Source organism: Oncorhynchus mykiss, chromosome 29 (genome assembly GCF_057628025.1).
Source record: "Oncorhynchus mykiss isolate SJ-2025 chromosome 29, ASM5762802v1, whole genome shotgun sequence".
NCBI classification, from domain to species: domain Eukaryota; kingdom Metazoa; phylum Chordata; class Actinopteri; order Salmoniformes; family Salmonidae; genus Oncorhynchus; species Oncorhynchus mykiss.
Genome location: NC_143050.1, coordinates 18182501 through 18204656, shown reverse-complemented (window position 1 = coordinate 18204656; position 22156 = coordinate 18182501). Strand labels below are relative to the sequence as shown.

At 45.6% G+C, this 22156-nt stretch overlaps 1 protein-coding gene across 1 annotated transcript in view; it reads left to right on the top strand.

Moving 5' to 3' along the window:
- Positions 1–392: 392 nt before the first annotated feature.
- Positions 393–22156, top strand: part of LOC110510000 (leucine-rich repeat transmembrane protein FLRT1-like) — a 61321-nt gene continuing 39557 nt past the window's right edge. The window contains exon 1 of the mRNA XM_021591260.3: positions 393–990. The gene's annotated coding sequence lies outside the window, so the exon portion shown is untranslated. The remainder of the gene's footprint in view (positions 991–22156) is intronic.

Here is a 22156-nt window from a genome sequence, read left to right as displayed (position 1 = left end):
TCTTCCCTCCTTCAGCCCTTCCTCTTTCGAACGGTATGCCGATGTTTACAATGTGAAGTTTGTATTTTATTATTTTCAAAGGAAAGTCGGTCATTGTGGTCAGAATGAATGAGATATTATGGTGTGCATGTTTTCCATTTGTGTCTTTCTTTTTTGTAATTTCCTTCTGAAAACAGCAGACGCAAATTTACTCAAGTACACACACGTAAATAAATAAATATAGGTCTATGTGGGAGGAAAATACTATAGATATGGGAATGATTAACCACATTTGACATCGTGTTAGAGAGAAAGAGAGCCATCGAGAGAGAGCGAGCGAGAGAGGTCACATCTCTTTTCAGGCAGAGACAAAGTCATCTTTCTCCTTTGACCATCCTCGCAACAGCAGAGTCAGTCTCAACAGCTTTCCTTCAGCACCCCTTCCACCCTATTCTCCCGCTCTACATCCCTGAAACCCTTACCAGCTAGCGTCAGCGACAATGGTCAGTGCAGAGAGATGAAGAGGGTAAATACATCACGTTTCATTGCAATTTCGGCTATGCCATCGAAAAATTACGGGGGCTGAGAACTTCGAGGAAAATAATCTAGGGACTGAAGACGGTTAATGAGTAATCACACATTCTTATCACCTAACGCACAAGTTGATCAGAGCGGTCCAGCTGTCTTGACATAACCTATTTAATGTATTTCCATTATGACTGCACATTTACTGTAGGCTATGTCGCAGCGGGAGGATATTTGAAAAGGGCAGAGGGAGGTAGGTTGCTAAGAGAGAGAGATAGAGAGACTTGGCAGCACATTATTATAATGATGGTGAGTGACTGATCCACACTTGACGCTGGCGACTTAATTTGGAACTCAAGCAAGGGCGATTTTGTCGTTTCGTCTGCTTCTGGAGGGCATCGGGACGAACCTGCAAATTGCCTGAACAACGCTATGAGAGGCGCACAAAAGAAAGCCTGGGAGAAAAAGACGACTGGTGTAAAGGCGGTAAGGTGAATGTTGATCGTTTTGCCAGGGGAGGATTGTCAGTAGCCTAGCTATTGCACTTATTCCATTGTGCATCAGTTTGGGTGAGGCTTGCTTATAGACTGTCTTGACAAGTCAAAGCTACCAGTGGTGTCTGTCTTGATAAAGTAGGCTAGGCTACTAAATACACAAATGCAGTAAATGTGGTGAGCCTCTTGCACATTTGGCATATTAACAAAAAAATCAAGCGATTTTTTCAAACGTATGCTTTTTCCATATGACTAACTTAAGCACTAAGGCCCGAGGGGGTGTGGAATATAGCCAATATACCACGGCTAAGGTTACAAATTCACGCACACTTGAATAGCCCATAGAACGTTTAAATTACATTTAATTTCGCCTATACAGGCGGTAATGGCCGCAGGAACAAGTTGCGATAGTGGAGAGCGGTTACTTCCCGTGTAGGTTACCTGTGCGTGACAAATTCTCCTTGTGTGTTTATGTTTGCGCGCGTTTTTTTTTATTTATTAATGCGGCATATTAGCGGAGAAGACAGTCAACCAGGGTGCTGTAGCCCATGGTAACGATGAAGTTGGTTGTGTCAGTGGAACACATTTTCTGTGATACTGTTGTATCCTTTTAGGCATACTCCCGTCTATGACAGGCCCTATGGGGGTACCAGTAAAGGTTGAAAGGCTCGACGACCTGGCACATAGCGCCTTTAGAATATCCCACTTACAAGTGTTCAGGCCAGCAACAGCCCAAATATACATATTTACATTTCTTGACTAAACCAACTAACTGAAATATCAATGTGTAATGATGATAAATACCATTGGAATATAAATCATAGGGCTATCCCTTCGATTCTGCAGGCTCTCTTGTGGTTTAAAGATTGAAGCCCATATATACACAACATGACCAAAACTATGTGGACACCTGCTCGTCGAACAACTCATTCCAAAATCATGGGCATTAATATGGATTAGTCCCCACTTTACAGCCTCCACTCTTCTGGGAAGGCTTTCCACTAGATGTTGGAACATTGCTGCAGGGACTTGCTTCCATTCAGCCACAAGAGCATAAGTGAGGTCGGGCTGATTAGGACTGTTGGGTGATTAGGACTGGCTCGCAGTCGAGGTTCCAATTCATCCCAAAGGGGTTTGATGGGGTTGAGGTCAGGGCTCTGTGCAGGCCAGTGAAGTTCTTCCACACTGATCTCGACAAACCATTTCTGTATGGACCTCGCTTTGTGCACGGAGGCATTGTCATGCTGAAACAGGAAAAGGCTTTCCCCAAACTGTTGCCACAAAGTTGGAAGCACAGAATTGTCTAGAATGTCATTGTATGCTGTAAGATTTATCTTCACTGGAACTAAGGGGCCCGAACCATGAAAAACAGCCCAGACCATTATTCCTACTCCGCCAAACTTTACAGTGGGCACTATACATTGGTGCAGGAAGCGTTCTCCTGGCATCCGCCAAACCAAGATTCTTCCATTGGATTGCCAGATGGTTAAGCGTGATTCATCACTACAGTGAACGCGCTTCCACTGCTCCAGAGCCCAATGGCAGTGAGCTTTACACCACTCCAGACAACACTTGGCATTGCGCATGGTGATCTTAGGTTTGTGTGCGGCTGCTCAGCCATGGAAACCCATTTCATGAAGCTCCCGACGAACAGTTCTTGTGCTGACGTTGCTTCCAGAGGCAGCTCTTCAGTAAGGCAATTCTACGGCAAATGTTTGTCTATGGAGATTGCATGGCAGTGTGCTTGGTTTTATAGACCTGTTGGTAACTGTGTGGCTGAACTAGCCAAATCAAATTTGAAGGGGTGTCCAAATACTTTTGTATATAAAGTGTATTTCAGCCTCGCAGCAAATATCCTCTGCTCAGTGTCAGTCCTACCTAGAGTGTAGACCTTATAGGGTTGGCAGGTAGCCTAGTGGTTAGCGTGTTGGGCCAGTAACCGAAAGATTGCTAGATTGAATCCCAGAGCTGACAAGGTAAAAACATCTGTCTTTCTGCCCCTGAACAAGGCAGTTAACCCACTGTTGCTAGGTTGTCATTCTAAGAAATAATTTGTTCTTAACTTACTTGCCCAGTTAAATAAAGGTTAAATATAAATTAGGGTGGTAAATTTCCCAGTTTTCCAGAAATACCAGTTGGACGATCCCTGGATTAGGGATGGATTAAACTGAAAATCCGGGAATCCGCTACCGGGATTTCTGGGATTTTTGGGAAAGTTACCAGACTTTTGCAACCCTAGTCCCACCCCTTTACTCAACCCTAGTCCCACCTCTTTACTCAACCTTAGCCCCACCCCTTTACTCAACCATAGTCCCTCCCCTTTACTCAAGCCTAGTCCCACCCCTTTACTAAATTCTAGTCCCACCCCTTTACTCAACCCTAGTCCCACCCCTTTACTCAAACCTAGTCCCACCCCTTTACTCAACTCTAGTCCCACCCCTTTACTCAAGCCTAGTCCCACCCCTTTACACAACCCTAGTCTCACCCCTTTACTCAACTCTAGTCCCCCCCCTTTACTCAACCCTAATCCCACCCCTTTACTCAACCCTAGTCTCACCCCTTTACTCAACTCTAGTCTCACCCCTTTACTCAAACCTAGTCCCACCCCTTTACTCAACTCTAGTCCCACCCCTTTACTCAAGCCTAGTCCCACCCCTTTACTCAACCCTAGTCTCACCCCTTTACTCATCTCTAGTCCCACCCCTTTACTCAACCCTAATCCCACCCCTTTACTCAACCATAGTCTCACCCCTTTACTCAACTCTAGTCTCACCCGTTTACTCAACAACGTGTGTTATTTCATACAGCAACACATCGGGGAGATTGACTGACACTGGCCCCAACAGGTTTAGCTTTGGAAAACAAGGATACATACAGGCCATCGAGGAACTCATTCTTTGTGAGATTGCTTTTCCTTTACATTTTTACGTAGTGAGAGTTTAGGTTCTTCTTAAGGTTTTCCATCACAACAAAGCAGCTCTTAATGCCTGTAGGTGTATTAGTTGCAGTGTAATGATTTTTCTAGTCTTTTTGAGGCTCAGTTCCCTCCTGAGCCCCTTCTCTCTACTGGACCCCATCAGCCTTCCTTCTCCATTTCTCTCTTTCTCATTTGCTCCATGTCCTTCCCTCTCTCCTCTCTCCCCCTTTACCTCTGTCTGTTCCTCCATAGATGGGCATTTGCATCATTTATGGCTGTTGGAGGATGGTATTAAAATCAGAGAGAAATTCCCCAGGTATTGACAATGGCTAAAGTACAGCACCTCATCCATTGAGTGGCAGAACAGCAGGCATCATTATGAGCCATCAATCACACTCCTTCCTTCCTTCGCTAAATGGACTATACTAGAATGGGGCTGGAGGCACGCAGGAATGAATCGCTTTGGGAATGGGTCTTGATTTTTCATGCAAATGTACCTTTCTTAACTCTCCGACTCAGAATATAAATTCCTCCCATTTTAGCTGTGTTATTATGGCTGAGTTTTCCTGGTGTCATTTGGGTCTTTTAGAGAATCCTGTTTTTTTCTATTTATACAGAGAGTGGAACCACATTTATTCTCGGACCGTTTGTCCTTATTACTCAGTGAAGACATCTGAATATGGGCATTTTAACGGAGAGAGGTGAACACCTAGTTCCCCATGCAAACACAGTGATGCAAATGTGTGCATAATGAATAATAGCATATTATTATTATCTTTAAATGTCACTGAGTCCCTCTGCATACATAAACGTAGCCATCAGTTGAATCAGCATCTGCATTTACCAGTACTATGATATGCTAATTACATTACTACTCAATGTTCAGTATTGTTACTCTGGGACCGCTATTGGATGACCTTCGTTGTGATACCGGATGCCATTGCCCTGGGTATAAAGATCAGTGGTTTCTGGGATATCTCTTCAGTTTAGGGTTTGATGCCATAACAGGTACTAGCTCTCTGTTCATATGATTTCTCCTTATATTTTATTTGTCCCCTGAAGTTGTGTAGCTTACTCTAATTAAACCTTGAGACATATCTGAAGTGGCAGTGTCCATGCATAATCATTCCTTACCCCGCCCTTATATTAGCATTAGCAGTAATAGGCAGTTGCAACTTTCTGTCAAACCATTCTCCCCCCTTCCTCTCTCTTCCTCTCATAACTTCTTCCCTATTTTTCTCTGTCTGTCTGTCTGTCTGTCTGTCTGTCTGTCTGTCTGTCTGTCTGTCTGTCTGTCTGTCTGTCTGTCTGTCTGTCTGTCTGTCTGTCTGTCTGTCTGTCTGCTCTCTCTCTCTCTCTCTCTCTCTCTCTCTCTCTCTCTCTCTCTCTCTCGCTCTCGCTCTCTCTCTCTCTCTATCTGCCTCTGAGCAGCCTTGTTGCTGATGTCATCAGGAAGGTGAAAAATGAGAGGAAAGAGAGAACGAGAGACTTAGGGTTTGTGTCTTCACATTGCCACCTCTCCCTCTATCCCTCTCTTCTCTTCTCCTCCATCCTCTTCTCTCACTCAGTGACAGCTGGCAGCCAGTAGGGCACAGTGGACATGCCAGCACAAGTGCAGACATTTGCCAACTCCCAGAGACATACACATAGAACATAACTAATTCATACACAGCTCTCTATCGCTCACTCACTCTCCCTTTTCCACACACACTCAAACTGTACACACTTAATGGAGCATACAAATCAAATCAAATGGTATTTGTCACATGCGCCAAATACAACAGGTGTAGTAGACCTTACAGTGAAATGCTTATTTACAAGCCTTACCAACAATGCAGTTTTAAGAATATTTTTTTTCAAACAAATAAAAATACAAATAAGAAATAAAAGTATCAAATAATTAAAGAGGAGCAGTAAAATAACAATAGCGAGGCTATATACAGGGGGTACCGGTACAGAGTCAATGTGGAGACTATATACAGGGGGTACCGGTACAGAGTCAATGTGGAGACTATATACAGGGGGTACCGGTACAGAGTCAATGTGGAGACTATATACAGGGGGTACCGGTACAGAGTCAATGTGGAGACTATATACAGGGGGTACCGGTACAGAGTCAATGTGCGGGGTTAGTCGAGGTAATTGAGGTAATATGTACATGTAGGTAGAGTTATTAAAGTGGCTATGTATAGATAATAACAGAGAGTAGTAGCAGTGTAAAAGAGGGGGTGAGGGGGTGCAATGCAAATAGTCTGGGTAGCCATGTGACGAGATGTTCAGGAGTCGCATGGCTTGGGGGTAGAAGCTGTTTAAGAGCCTCTTGGACCAAGACTTGGCACTCCGGTACCGCTTGCCATGCGGTAGCAGAGAGAACAGTCTATGACTAGGGTGGCTGGAGTCTTTAATAATTTTTAGGGCCTTCCTCTGACACCGCCTGGTATAGAGGTCCTGGATGGCAGGAAGCTTGGCCCCAGTGATGTACCGGGCCGTATGCACTACCCTCTGTAGTGTCTTGCGGTCGGAGGCCAAGCAGTTACCATACCAAGCAGTGATGCAACCAGTCAGGATGCTCTCTATGGTGCAGTTGTAGAACCGTTGGAGGATCTGAAGACCCATGCCAAATCTTTTCAGTCTGCTGAGGGGGAATATGTTTTGTCGTGCCCTCTTCACGACTGTCTTGGTGTGCTTGGACCATGTTAGTTTGTTGGTGATGTGGACACCAAGGAACTTGAAGCTCTCAACCTGCTCCACTGCAGCGCTGTCAATGAGAATGGGGGCATGCTTGGTCCTCCTTTTCCTGTAGTCCACAATCATCTCCTTTGTCTTGATCACGTTGAGGGAGAGGTTGTTGTCCTGGCACCACACGGCCAGGTCTTTGACCTCCTCCCTATAGGCTGTCTCGTTGTTGTCGGTGATCAGGCCTACCACTGTTGTGTCATCTGCTAACTTAATGATGGTGTTGGAGTCGTGCCTGGTCATGCAGTCATGTGTGAACCGGGAGTACAGGAGGGGACTGAGCACGCACCCCTGAGGGGCCCCCGTGTTGAGGATCAGCGTGGCGGATGTGTTGTTACCTACCCTTACCAACTGGGGGCGGCCCGTCAGGAAGTCCAGGATCCAGTTGCAAAGGGAGGTGATTAGTCCCAGGGTCCTTAGCTTAGTGATGAGCTTTGAGGGCACTATGGTGTTGAACGCTGAGCTGTAGTCAATGAATAGCATTCTCACATAGGTGTTCCTTTTGTCCAGGTGGGAAAGGACAGTGTGGAGTGCAATAGTGATTGCATCATCTGTGGATCTGTTAGGGCGGTATGCAAATTGGAGTGGGTCTAGGGTTTCTGGGATAATGGTGTTGATGTGAGCCATGACCAGCCTTTCAAAGCACTTCATGGCTACAGATGTGAGAACTACGGGTCAGTCGTCATTTAGGAAGGTTACCTTAGTGTTCTTGGGCACAGGGACAATGGTGATATTACAGACTCAGACAGGGAGAGGTTGAAAATGTCAGTGAAGACTCTTGTCAGTTGGTCAGCGCATGCTCAGAGTACACGTCCTGGTAATCCGTCTGGCCCTGCTGCCTTGTGAATGTTGACCTGTTTAAAGGTCTTACTCACATCGGCTGCGGAGAGCGTGATCACACAGTCGTCCGGAACAGCTGATGCTCTCATGCATGTTTCAATGTTACTTGCCTCGAAGCGAGCATAGAAGTTATTTAGCTTATCTGGTAGGTTTGTGTCACTGGGCAGCTCTCAGCTGTGCTTCCCTTTGTAGTCTGTAATAGTTTGCAAGCCCTGCCACATCCGACGAGCGTCGGAGCCAGTGTAGTACGATTCGATCTTAGTCTCATTTTGACGCTTTGCCTGTTTGATGGTTCGTCGGAGGGCATAGCTGGATTTCTTATAAGTGACTGTATTACGTACATGCAGTCCTGTATGCAGTCAGAGTTCACAATAAATACACTGCACCCTATTGAGAAACTGGATTATAGTAACTGGATTCAGAACTCTATTATTGATAAATTAGACTCAGTATATGAAGACCACACTGGCTGAGCTGAGTGTCTGCTTCCTCAAAAGCCCCGACATTAGAGAGTACAGTCGATTTGAATCCCTGATCTCCTGGTCTAGCCCTTTAGTGCATTGACCCCATTAATTCAACAATTTATACAAGGAACACATGCTCAGATCACTTTAGCATGCTACAGACCCTTCTGTACAGCATGTAGCAACTCAGGTCCTTTAAGTTGAACAGTAAAGCTCCTTTTACCTTATTCCTTAGATTTATTGGAGCACCGCCATACTAGTTAATTGGTCCAGGAAAGTCACATGAGACTTTTGAAGAATGCATAATTACTGGTTATTAAGGGTAGGATTAAAAACAGAACATGCAGTTGGTTGTTCATTTTTAATTGGTGTGTCGCACTTACAGCTGGTTTTAAGAAGACTTTCGGAAGATATATAGTTGTTGCTAATGAAAATGGGTGTTTTGTTGTTTTCTGTACATTACAATGACCTAGCCATCACTATTGCTGCAGAGGTGAGAATATATTTCCATAATTAGCTTAAATGCATATCAGCAGTGCATGTTGGCCTGAAGTGGAAATTCTGCATTTTGACTCTGAAACCCTCAAGTGTTTTGAGACTTGCATACAGATAAGAAGAAATTCTGTATAATGGCATACTATTTTAGATGCTCCCGAGTGACCACAAAAAGTAAGAGGAAGACGTTTAATAAATAAGGCCCGAGGGGGTGTGGTATATGGCCAATATACCACGGCTAAGGGCTGTTCTTATCCAGGACGCAACGCTGAGTGCTTGGATACAGCCCTTAGCCGTGGTATATTGGCCATCTATCACAACCCCCACGAAGTGCCTTATTGCTTTATTATAAAATGGTTACCAACGTAATTAGAGCAGTAAAAATAAATGTTTTGCCATACCACGGCAGTCAGCCAATCAGCATTCAGGTCTTGAACCACCCAGTTTATATATATTGATATAACACAGCAACATAATAGACATTTACTCACCTGTTGCTCACACAAAACCAAGAAGCAAAGCTCAATAAGATGTTTTTTTAGATTTGTAAACATGTGTAACAAACAGCTAGTCTACAGAATGATTTAACGATTTAACAGTAAAAGAGGAACTGAACGTTCAGTTATTTGGACCAGCTAGAATAATTTCAGGCAGAATTTCCTCAAGCCCCATAATTGATCTGAAGTGATCAACACCTGGAGTAAAGTACTACAAATCAAACTGAGCTCGCTGCCATAAAGCATACATGAATACAGTTGCAAGTTTCATCGATTAAACTTGCAGACAACTCTGGAAGGTATTGATAAGGAATGTTCTCCATAGACTGTCTGGTTCTGATAATTATATTTCATCAACTCTTCATGGCAAGGTTTTAATATCACAATTCTGACAGACTGTTGATTCAGATTCCCAGAGATATGTTCAGCCCTCTTCCACAAATGGGACCTGACATTTGGGTTGGTTTGATGTTAGTGAGGGGGCTGGAGGCTTAACAACAGTATTAAAAACGTGGATTTGATCTCTCTGGGCTTTCTGGAGGGCTGGGTTACAGACCTCTCCACCAGATTATGAAAGTACAGATGCCAGCCATTGCAAACACATGAGATTATGGCTACACAAATGTAGAGTGGCAGCAGACAAGATTATAGTACAAGATTAGGCCATGCATGCGCCCACACATAAATGGATATGCATGCCCTCACACTGTCTCTCGCTCTCTCGCTCTTTTGCTCTCTCTCCTCCCACCCCCCTCTCTCTTTCCCACACACACATTAATACATTGTTACAGTTGTGCCCAGAAACATACCCACGTGAGTTCCCACTCGTAAAATGCACACACACGTAAACACATGAACTCAATAGCTATGTGTAATCCGGGATTATTACAGTACAGAGAGGCAGTGCTTGTCAGACACTTCATATTAAAGCCACCACACAATGCAGCAGCAGATTAGAGGGAGGCAGGAATAGAAATTAAAAGAAGTACAGGACAGGATCAAGATGAACATGGAGGGATAAGAGAGGAGAGACAGTGATGAAGACAAAGAGGGAGGAGGACTTGTTGTGAGATAGATGGATACAGAGACATATAGAGAGAGAGAGCGAGAGCGAGAGAGAGAGAGAGAGAGAGAGAGAGAAAGAGAGAGTGATAGAGAGAGAGAGAGAGAGAGAGAGAGAGAGAAAGAAAGAGAGCGAGAGTGATACAGAGGGAAAGAGAGAGAGAGAGAGAGAGAGAAAGAGAGAGTGATAGAGAGAGAGAGAGAGAGAGAGAGAGAGAGAGAGAGAGAGAGAAAGGGAGAGAGAAAGGGAGAAAGGGAGAGACAGAGAAAGGGAGAGAGAGAGAGTGAGAGAGAGCAATACAGAGAGAGAGAGAGAGAGAGAGAGAGAAAACAGGATTTACCAGGGCTCTATGGGGATGTGAGACAGTTTGCATGCCTTCCAGTTGCCCTATCAGTTGGATATCATTGTGACCGCAATTTTTATCATCAACACTAATTAATGACAGGCGAGCTGGCATGTTTGAGCTAATTTGGCTTGCTTGGCATTCAGATGTTGTGAGTTGCATTTCACGGATTTCTCCCCTGAGGCTTACATTACCTCTACTCCTCTAGTACCTCTACTCCTCCAATACCTCTATTCCTCCAGTACCTCTACTTCTCTAGTACCTCTACTCCTCTAGTACCTCTACTCCCCCAGTACCTCTACTCCTCTAGTACCTCTATTCCTTCAGTACCTCTACTCCTCCACTACCTATATTCCTCCAGTACCTCTACTCCTCCAGTACCTCTACTCCTCTAGTACCTCTATTCCTCCAGTACCTCTACTCCTCCAATACCTCTATTCCTCCAGTACCTCTACTCCTCTAGTACCTCTACTCCCCCAGTACCTCTACTCCTCTAGTACCTCTACTCCCCCAGTACCTCTACTCCTCTAGTACCTCTATTCCCCCAGTACCTCTACTCCTCTAGTACCTCTATTCCTCCAGTACCTCTACTCCTCCAGTACCTCTACTCCTCTAGTACCTCTATTCCTCCAGTACCTCTACTCCTCTAGTACCTCTACTCCTCCAGTACCTCTACTCCTCTAGTACCTCTATTCCTCCAGTACCTCTACTCCTCCAGTACCTCTATTCCTCCAGTACCTCTATTCCTCCAGTACCTCTACTCCTCTAGTACCTCTATTCCTCCAGTACCTCTACTCCTCTAGTACCTCTATTCCTCCAGTACCTCTATTCCTCCAGTACCTCTACTCCTCTAGTACCTCTATTCCTCCAGTACCTCTATTCCTCCAGTACCTCTACTCCTCTAGTACCTCTATTCCTCCAGTACCTCTACTCCTCTAGTACCTCTATTCCTCCAGTACCTCTACTCCTCTACTACCTCTATTCCTCCAGTACCTCTACTCCTCTAGTACCGCTACTCCTCTAGTACCTCTACTCCTCCAGTACCTCTACTCCTCTACTACCTCTATTCCTCCAGTACCTCTACTCCTATAGTACCTCTATTCCTCCAGTACCTCTACTCCTATAGTACCTCTATTCCTCCAGTACCTCTACTCCTCTACTACCTCTATTCCTCCAGTACCTCTACTCCTATAGTACCTCTATTCCTCCAGTACCTCTACTCCTCTACTACCTCTATTCCTCCAGTACCTCTACTCCTCTAGTACCTCTATTCCTCCAGTATCTCTATTCCTCCAGTACCTCTATTCCTCTAGTACCTCTATTCCTCCAGTACCTCTACTCCTCTACTACCTCTATTCCTCCAGTACCTCTACTCCTATAGTACCTCTATTCCTCCAGTACCTCTACTCCTCTAGTACCTATATTCCTCCAGTACCTCTATTCCTCCAGTACCTCTACTCCTCCAGTACCTCTACTCCTCTAGTACCTCTATTCCTCCACTACCTCTACTCCTCTAGTACCTCTATTCCTCCAGTACCTCTATTCCTCCACTACCCCTACTCCTCTAGTACCTCTACTCCTCTAGTACCTCTATTCCTCTAGTACCTCTACTCCTATAGTACCTCTATTCCTCCAGTACCTCTACTCCTCCAGTACCTCTATTCCTCCAGTACCTCTACTCCTCCAGTATCTCTACTCCTCTAGTACCTCTACTCCTCCAGTACCTCTACTCCTCCAATACCTCTATTCCTCCAGTACCTCTACTTCTCTAGTACCTCTACTCCTCTAGTACCTATATTCCTCCAGTACCTCTACTCCTCCAGTACCTCTATTCCTCCAATACCTCTACTCCTCCAGTATCTCTACTCCTCTAGTACCTATATTCCTCCAGTACCTCTACTCCTCCAGTACCTCTATTCCTCCAATACCTCTACTCCTTCAGTACCTCTACTCCTCCAGTACCTCTACTCCTCCAGTACCTCTACTCCTCTAGTACCTCTATTCCTCCAGTACCTCTACTCCTCCAGTACCTCTACTCCTCTAGTACCTCTATTCCTCCAGTACCTCTACTCCTCCAGTACCTCTACTCCTCTAGTACCTCTACTCCTCCAGTACCTCTACTCCTCCAGTACCTCTACTCCTTCAGTACCTCTACTCCTCTAGTACCTCTACTCCTTCAGTACCTCTACTCCTCTAGTACCTCTACTCCTTCAGTACCTCTACTCCTCCAGTACCTCTATTCCTCAAGTACCTCTATTCCTTCAGTACCTCTACTCCTCCAGTACCTCTACTCCTCTAGTACCTCTACTCCTCTAGTACCTCTATTCCTCCAATACCTCTACTCCTCCAGTACCTCTACTCCTCTAGTACCTCTACTCCTTCAGTACCTCTACTCCTCCAGTAACTCTATTCCTCCAGTACCTTTACTCCTCCAGTACCTCTACTCCTCCAGTACTTCTATTCCTCCAGTACCTCTACTCCTCCAGTACCTCTACTCCTCTAGTACCTCTATTCCTCCAGTACCTCTATTCCTCCAGTACCTCTATTCCTCCAGTACCTCTATTCCTCCAGTACCTCTATTCCTCCAGTACCTCTACTCCTCTAGTACCTCTAGTCCTTCAGTACCTCTACTCCTCTAGTACCTCTACTCCTTCAGTACCTCTACTCCTCCAGTACCTCTATTCCTCAAGTACCTCTATTCCTTCAGTACCTCTACTCCTCCACTACCTATATTCCTCCAGTACCTCTACTCCTCCAGTACCTCTATTCCTCCAGTACCTCTACTCCTCTAGTACCTCTATTCCTTCAGTACCTCTACTCCTCCAGTACCTCTATTCCTCCAGTACCTCTATTCCTCCAGTACCTCTACTCCTTCAGTACCTCTACTCCTCCAGTACCTCTATTCCTCCAGTACCTCTACTCCTCCAGTACCTCTACTCCTTCAGTACCTCTACTCCTCCAGTACCTCTACTCCTCTAGTACCTCTACTCCTTCAGTACCTCTACTCCTCCAGTACCTCTATTCCTCCAGTACCTCTATTCCTCCAGTACCTCTACTCCTTCAGTACCTCTACTCCTCCAGTACCTCTATTCCGCCAGTACCTCTACTCCTCCAGTACCTCTACTCCTTCAGTACCTCTACTCCTCCAGTACCTCTACTCCTCTAGTACCTCTACTCCTTCAGTACCTCTACTCCTCCAGTACCTCTATTCCTCCAGTACCTCTATTCCTCCAGTACCTCTACTCCTTCAGTACCTCTACTCCTCCAGTACCTCTATTCCGCCAGTACCTCTACTCCTCCAGTACCTCTACTCCTTCAGTACCTCTACTCCTCCAGTACCTCTACTCCTCCAGTACCTCTATTCCTCCAGTACCTCTACTCCTCTAGTACCTCTATTCCTCCAGTATCTCTATTCCTCCAGTACCTCTATTCCTCTAGTACCTCTATTCCTCCAGTACCTCTACTCCTCTACTACCTCTATTCCTCCAGTACCTCTACTCCTATAGTACCTCTATTCCTCCAGTACCTCTACTCCTCTAGTACCTATATTCCTCCAGTACCTCTATTCCTCCAGTACCTCTACTCCTCCAGTACCTCTACTCCTCTAGTACCTCTATTCCTCCACTACCTCTACTCCTCTAGTACCTCTATTCCTCCAGTACCTCTATTCCTCCACTACCCCTACTCCTCTAGTACCTCTACTCCTCTAGTACCTCTATTCCTCTAGTACCTCTACTCCTATAGTACCTCTATTCCTCCAGTACCTCTACTCCTCCAGTACCTCTATTCCTCCAGTACCTCTACTCCTCCAGTATCTCTACTCCTCTAGTACCTCTACTCCTCCAGTACCTCTACTCCTCCAGTACCTCTATTCCTCCAATACCTCTACTCCTCCAGTACCTCTACTCCTCTAGTACCTATATTCCTCCAGTACCTCTACTCCTCCAGTACCTCTATTCCTCCAATACCTCTACTCCTCCAGTATCTCTACTCCTCTAGTACCTATATTCCTCCAGTACCTCTACTCCTCCAGTACCTCTATTCCTCCAATACCTCTACTCCTTCAGTACCTCTACTCCTCCAGTACCTCTACTCCTCCAGTACCTCTACTCCTCTAGTACCTCTATTCCTCCAGTACCTCTACTCCTCCAGTACCTCTACTCCTCTAGTACCTCTATTCCTCCAGTACCTCTACTCCTCCAGTACCTCTACTCCTCTAGTACCTCTACTCCTCCAGTACCTCTACTCCTCCAGTACCTCTACTCCTTCAGTACCTCTACTCCTCTAGTACCTCTACTCCTTCAGTACCTCTACTCCTCTAGTACCTCTACTCCTTCAGTACCTCTACTCCTCCAGTACCTCTATTCCTCAAGTACCTCTATTCCTTCAGTACCTCTACTCCTCCAGTACCTCTACTCCTCTAGTACCTCTACTCCTCTAGTACCTCTATTCCTCCAATACCTCTACTCCTCCAGTACCTCTACTCCTCTAGTACCTCTACTCCTTCAGTACCTCTACTCCTCCAGTACCTCTATTCCTCCAGTACCTTTACTCCTCCAGTACCTCTACTCCTCCAGTACTTCTATTCCTCCAGTACCTCTACTCCTCCAGTACCTCTACTCCTCTAGTACCTCTATTCCTCCAGTACCTCTATTCCTCCAGTACCTCTATTCCTCCAGTACCTCTATTCCTCCAGTACCTCTATTCCTCCAGTACCTCTACTCCTCTAGTACCTCTAGTCCTTCAGTACCTCTACTCCTCTAGTACCTCTACTCCTTCAGTACCTCTACTCCTCCAGTACCTCTATTCCTCAAGTACCTCTATTCCTTCAGTACCTCTACTCCTCCACTACCTATATTCCTCCAGTACCTCTACTCCTCCAGTACCTCTATTCCTCCAGTACCTTTACTCCTCCAGTACCTCTACTCCTCTAGTACCTCTATTCCTCCAGTACCTCTATTCCTCCAGTACCTCTATTCCTCCAGTACCTTTACTCCTCCAGTACCTCTACTCCTCTAGTACCTCTATTCCTCCAGTACCTCTACTCCTCTAGTACCTCTACTCCTTCAGTACCTCTACTCCTCTAGTACCTCTACTCCTTCAGTCCCTCTACTCCTCCAGTACCTCTATTCCTCCAGTACCTCTACTCCTCCAGTACCTCTACTCCTCTAGTACCTCTACTCCTTCAGTACCTCTACTCCTCTAGTACCTCTACTCCTTCAGTCCCTCTACTCCTCCAGTACCTCTATTCCTCCAGTACCTCTATTCCTCCAGTACCTCTACTCCTCCAGTACCTCTATTCCTCCAGTACCTCTACTCCTCTAGTACCTCTATTCCTTCAGTACCTCTACTCCTCCAGTACCTCTATTCCTCCAGTACCTCTATTCCTCCAGTACCTCTACTCCTTCAGTACCTCTACTCCTCCAGTACCTCTATTCCTCCAGTACCTCTACTCCTCCAGTACCTCTACTCCTTCAGTACCTCTACTCCTCCAGTACCTCTACTCCTCTAGTACCTCTACTCCTTCAGTACCTCTACTCCTCCAGTACCTCTATTCCTCCAGTACCTCTATTCCTCCAGTACCTCTACTCCTTCAGTACCTCTACTCCTCCAGTACCTCTATTCCGCCAGTACCTCTACTCCTCCAGTACCTCTACTCCTTCAGTACCTCTACTCCTCCAGTACCTCTACTCCTCCAGTACCTCTATTCCTCCAGTACCTCTACTCCTCCAGTACCTCTACTCCTCTAGTACCTCTACTCCTTCAGTACCTCTACTCCTCCAGTACCTCTATTCCTCCAGTACCTCTATTCCTCCAGTACCTCTACTCCTTCAGTACCTCTATAGGTTCTTAGGTTAAAAACATAGATCAAATGCTGATGTTTATAACACTTACAGATCAACACTCAAAGGTTGTGTTCATAAAACTATTATATTTGCTATGTCTTTTGGGGGGGGTTCAAAGGAAATTGTAGATAATAGTTATTTATTCCCTATGCTTGGTTATAAAGAAAAGAAGAATGCATTCAACCAATCACAAAGTTACTTTTCCTGTACTCATAAATAAGGTGAGCAGTGGAGAGTAATGGTTTCTTGGAATCCATCAGTTACCCTATATAGCTGGTTATTTCTCAGCCATTTTCCAGAGAGACCCATTCTGAGCCACAGTTTGAGGATATGGCAGTAGACTGAATGTAGACTAGAGAGCTATTTCGAGGTAACTGAGCCCACAGCCTGTCCAGATGTTTTCCCCCTGAGACATCTGTGTGGATTACCTCAAATTACGCCCTTCATCTGAACCCTAAATAAATTATACACACAATTGTGTTTTACTTGCCATATGGGGATATATTCTCTACCAACCAACCAATCAATCATTCCTTCAATTCAACCCCTCGATCAATCATGTTTTAGTGGATGATGTGTGTTAAGCTGTAGACGAGCCGTCACAGGAAGCTTAACATAATGAGATAAAGCAGAGGACCGCACCTAATTGGATTACATTAGCAGATCGCATTCACAACAACAAAGACAGGCCTGAATTAAATAAGTCCCATTCAAACACAGTTTGTTGTGAAGATGAGACTGGATCAGGTGCAGGTGGATGGCCTTCCGGAAAGCAGCACCGAGAGGCGTATGTGTGTGTGTGTCCATGTCCACACAGACCTGTCCCTCCTGCACCTTGGACAGCTTCATTCCTCTCTCCTTCCCTCCATCCATCCCAAGTTCCCTCCACCCATTGAGAAATCATCTCTGTGCTTCAGACTCTCTGGTCATTTTTTATGCTTCAGACTCTCTCGTCTTGTTTGTGAAATGAAGTACAATGATCAGTTGTGCAGAAAATGTCGCAGAGTTCAAATGGAGTTCATTGGCACTGTTGTGTCTCCTGGATGTTTTTTGTTGCTCTCTGTCCTGTATAGCCGGAGTGAAATGTGGACGAGGCTTGGGATGAAATGTCCCACCACTAATGATTTATTTCTCAGTCTGGTGTGTATCCATACTGGAGGTCTTCACGGAACCACCTGTACCCGAGACCCGATCTGGGACCCGAGCGGGTCCGGATCCACAATTGTAAATAATGTCACGGGTTTGGGTCGGATCCGATATGGTTTTAACTGACTTGTCTGAAAGGGCCCGTACAGATCCGAATGCGACTACTGCAGCAGAGACAGAGAGACAAATTTCATAATTTATGCTGCTGCTCTTGCTTTTCACGAGAGTGGAGCGTGGCGCGTGTAGCTTGTTGTTGGCCAGTCATCAAAGCGGCAATAGGCTACAGTCATAGAGCCTAGCTCCGTGTGTGGCAAAAGTTAGGAGATATCTAATCAGGGTTGGGGAGTAATGGATTACATGTGAGGGATTACAAAAAACGGTAACTGTAATCCGTTACGTTACCAGCAAATATATTGTAATCAGATTACAGATACTTTTGAAAAACTAGATGATTACTTCGAGGATTACTTTTAAATTCAGAAAGGATGTTTGCGAAAAATGACATTCAAATCAACATTGAAAAAGTCAGAGACCACTATTGATGACACACCAATTTGTTTTGATAGATCGCGGGAAAAGTGCAGGAATAGGCTTTTGTAGGCTACAGTCCAAGCCATGTCTTCCAATGATGAGACTGCTGGCGGCATCCAAAGATTATTCAACTTGAATATATGCTTGGAGGTAAGGATGACAGCAGTGGTGTATTTTACAGCGATACGGATATCACTAATGATTGATATCTACATGGTGCTGCTCTCTCATTTAGTTATTTGCGCCTTACGGATTGTGGTTGTTGAGGATGGCTGCTCACAAATCTAAATGTGTATTTGAACCCAATAATGGTTGAATTCAAGAAGCTTAAGATGCCTGTCAATCATTGTTTTTTATGAGCATAGCATTTATTTTGAACTTGAATCATTGAGCCCAATCAGTCCTCCATGACAACAAAATCATAAACAACAGAGTAGGACTGGCTAATAAGTCCTTAGTTTTGGGGTCATTCTCATGTAAAACAATTTTGCTAATCTATACTTCCATATTTCCAAGTCCAATTCTTAAAGATCAAGAGGTATAACATTTATGGAAAGACTGGAATTCTGATTGACTTTGGTTTTTCATGTAAAGATATAATTTAATCATATTATTATATGTAGTAGAAAGCGATGGGTTAGAAGAAGCCTACATAACCAAACCATATAGTCAAATGCAACATCCATATATGGCCAGCTATGTAAACTCTTAAAATGTATTTATCCTGCAATAGATGTCATTCAGTAGGTAACATACATTTTGGTCTTCTTCTAATTCCTCTTAATTAAGGAGAATGTAATCCAAAAGTAACGGAATGCAATCAGATTATGTTACTGAGTTGGGGTCGTCCAAAAAGGACGTTACTGATTACAGTTTTGGACACTGTAACGGATTATATTCAGAGAGTAACCTACCCTGTATCTAATCAATGGAAAATGGAATCAAAATGATGGATTTAAAAGTTAAAGGAGAAGGACAGGCTACAATGACCAGGAGCCAACAGGTAGGGTGCTACGTAATATTCTGAATGGAGTTGTTGTTATTTGTAACTGTAGGATGAGAAAGCGCGTGCACTGCAGCCTCAGTTAGCCTAGCTAGCTAGCTAACGTTAGCTAGCTTAACTAGCTTCTCCCGGTTTGATGCAGTCAAGACAGTTACAACGTAATTATATTTGATGTTAAATAACCTAGCTGTGGCAGCTATTAGTCTACTGTAGCGTGAGTCTTGGTTGGTTGCTGTCTCTCGTCTCTTGCTCCCTCCTCCCTGTGTCACTCGCTCACAGTATAGTCCCTTCCCGCTTGCTAGAACTGCACTTTTCTCCCTCCTCTCGCTCTTTATCAGCTCTGGTTAATAAAGTAGCTTAAAAATGTATGTTTCTTCTGCTTCCCACACTTGGATTGGATCTGGCTCCAGTCAGGTCTAAACTTGTCCTCGGGTCCATTCGGAATGGGTGTCTCTATTTAAAAATGTATTTATGCGTATCGGGTCCAGGTAGGAAAGCCCCAGGTTCATTTCGGAACAACTTTTTGAACCTCTATTCCATACCCACTGGGAACACACTGGTTCAATCAACGTTTGTTTCCACGTCATTTCAATTCAATTGAACCAACGTGAAATAGACATCTGTGCCAAATGCTTGCTTAACCCGGAAGCCAGCCGCACCAATGTGTATTACACTGTCCAGCTGGCGACCTGAAGTCAGTGTGCATGCTCCCGGCCACCACAAGGAGTCACTAGAGCGCAATGGGACAAGGATATCCCTGCAGGCCAAACCATTCCCTAACCCGGACGACTCTGGGCCAATTGTACGCCATCTCATGGGTCTCCCGGTCACGGCTGGCTGCGACACAGCCCGGGATCGAACCCTGGTCTGTAGTGACGCCTCTAGCACTGCGATGCAATGCCTTAGACCGCTGCGCCACTCTGGAGGCCCCGGATGCTGCATTTCTGTTAATACTCTAATACAAAGGTTCCAGTGTGTAGTCAGGTTCAGGTGAATACTATTGTCACACAGAGAGACACGTTGGTAAAAACCAAAGTGGATCACCAGAATACCTATGAGAATGTATTGTACAGGCCTGTCACTGTGCAGCTCATCTTGCTGGGGTGGGAGGGGGTGGTGTCACTATAGCAGATGTCTATTCTCAATGTTACAGAAATAATACAGAGTGCCACCTGAATTCTTGATATACAATTCTCCAAAGTGTCAGACAGCCAACAGGCTTCAGTAGAGGACTCATAGTCAGCCATATGAGTGTGAACTTGTTCCAGGAAACTGTCTGGAAATATTAGAGAAATACTAGCTTAGCAAACATACGAAGTTGTCTCAACATTGAAGTGAAGTCATTGCCTTTGTGGCGGTGTTATTAAGGGAGTGGGTTTATGACTAGCAGCTTTTCAAGAACTAAAGGAAGAGCTGCACTCACTTTCAATTGTAAAATCTGCAATATAGCTAATGGAATATTGCCTTGTAGTCAGTGTGGGAAAGGACCCACAAGACGAAAGTTGACACAGAGAGAGACAGGGGAGAGAGAGAGGGGGGGGAGAGAGAGAGAGAGAGAGAGAGAGAGAGAGAGAGAGAGAGAGAGAGAGGGAGTGTTAGAGTGGAGTGGGGGGTTGTTGGAGTAGACCGCAGAGAGAAAAGGAATTGAAAGAGAAAAATAGGAGAGTAAAGGGAGCGAAACAAGAGACAGATGGAGAGTGACAAAAAGTCAATCAAGTGGGCATGTGGAGACTGAGATGTAGAAACATTAGGGATGTTTTACGTCAGAGGGAGAGAATCAGGACCTCGGGAATTAAACAGGGACTCTGCCCAATGTCCCCCTATTCTCTCTTTACTGCCATCTCCTTCTATTTGTCTCTTTGCTGCCTCTTTCTATCCCTCATTCTCTTTCTCTGTTAGTGCGTGTATTGTACAGTATGGTGGCTCAAGTAGCCCAAAGCCTATGGGATGTGTCAACATGCAAACCCATTAAATCATTAGAGCCCATGTATTATTAAGTCAGAATAACACACAGCTGAGGATGCAACCTTTTAAATGGACCTCACAGACAGTGCTGCTCACTCAGCTCTCCTCCCACTCTACCTTGCTGCACCATCAATCGAAGCCGATATGTCATTTTTCACACCCTCCAAAATGTGGAATTGACCAAAAACAGTGTCTGTATTGATCAAATAACCTGTGAACACAGGCGGCAACTATGGTTCAGTGGATGACACCCTGTCACCCTCCTGAGGGGTTGAAAGTTGTAATTTAAAGGTGTCATCCAAATATGAGTCACAGATGAGATTAGCCTGTGTTCTCTGCACGCCCTCCCTCCCTCCCTCCCTCCCTCCCTCCCTCCCTCCCTCCCTCCCTCCCCCTCCCTCCCTCCCTCCCTCCCTCCCTCCCTCCCTCCCTCCCTCCCTCCCTCCCTCCCTCCCCTAGTGCCTGCCTCCCAGCTTCTCTCCCTTCTCTCTGCTCTCTCTACCTCCTCTATGCTCTCTCTCCCTCCTTCTCCCCCTACCTCCGTTTTCCAGTGCCACCCTCCCAGCTTCTCTCCCTCTTGCTCAATCCCTCCCTCCGTCTCTGTCTCCCCCTCCCAATCTTTTCTCTGTGCGTTGACCCTGTCCCCTCCCTCGCTCCACCTGTGTGTGACTGTGTGACTTCAGCATTAGAGGAGGGAGGTAGAGAGGAAGCAGAGATGTATAGAGAGGGGATAGAGCTGAGAGGAGGGAGAGATAGGGAGACAGAGAGGAGGGAAAGATAGGGAGACAGAGAGGAGGGCGAGAGAGAGCAGTTAGGAGGGAGAGAGAGAGCAGAGAGGAGGGAGAGATAGGGAGACAGAGAGGAGGGGGAGAGAGAGCAGTGAGGAGGGAGAGAGAGAGCAGAGAGGAGGGAGAGAGAGAGAGAGAGCAGAGAGGATGGAGAGATAGGGAGACAGAGAGGAGGGAGAGAGAGAGTAGTTAGGAGGGAGAGAGAGAGCAGAGAGGAGGGAGAGATAGGGAGACAGAGAGGAGGGTGAGAGAGAGCAGTAAGGAGGGAGAGAGAGAGCAGAGAGGAGGGAGAGAGAGAGCAGAGAGGAGGGAGAGAGAGAGAGAGCAAAGAGGAGGGAGAGAGATAGAGAGAGGGAGAGAGAGAGCAGAGAGGAGGGAGAGAGAGAGCAGAGAGGAGGGAGAGAGAGAGAGAGAGAGAGCGAGAAAGAGAGAGAGAGAGCAGTGAGGATGGAGAGAGAGAGCAGTGAGGAGAGAGAGAGAGAGAGAGAGAGAGAGAGAGAGAGAGAGAAAGAGAGAGAGAGCAG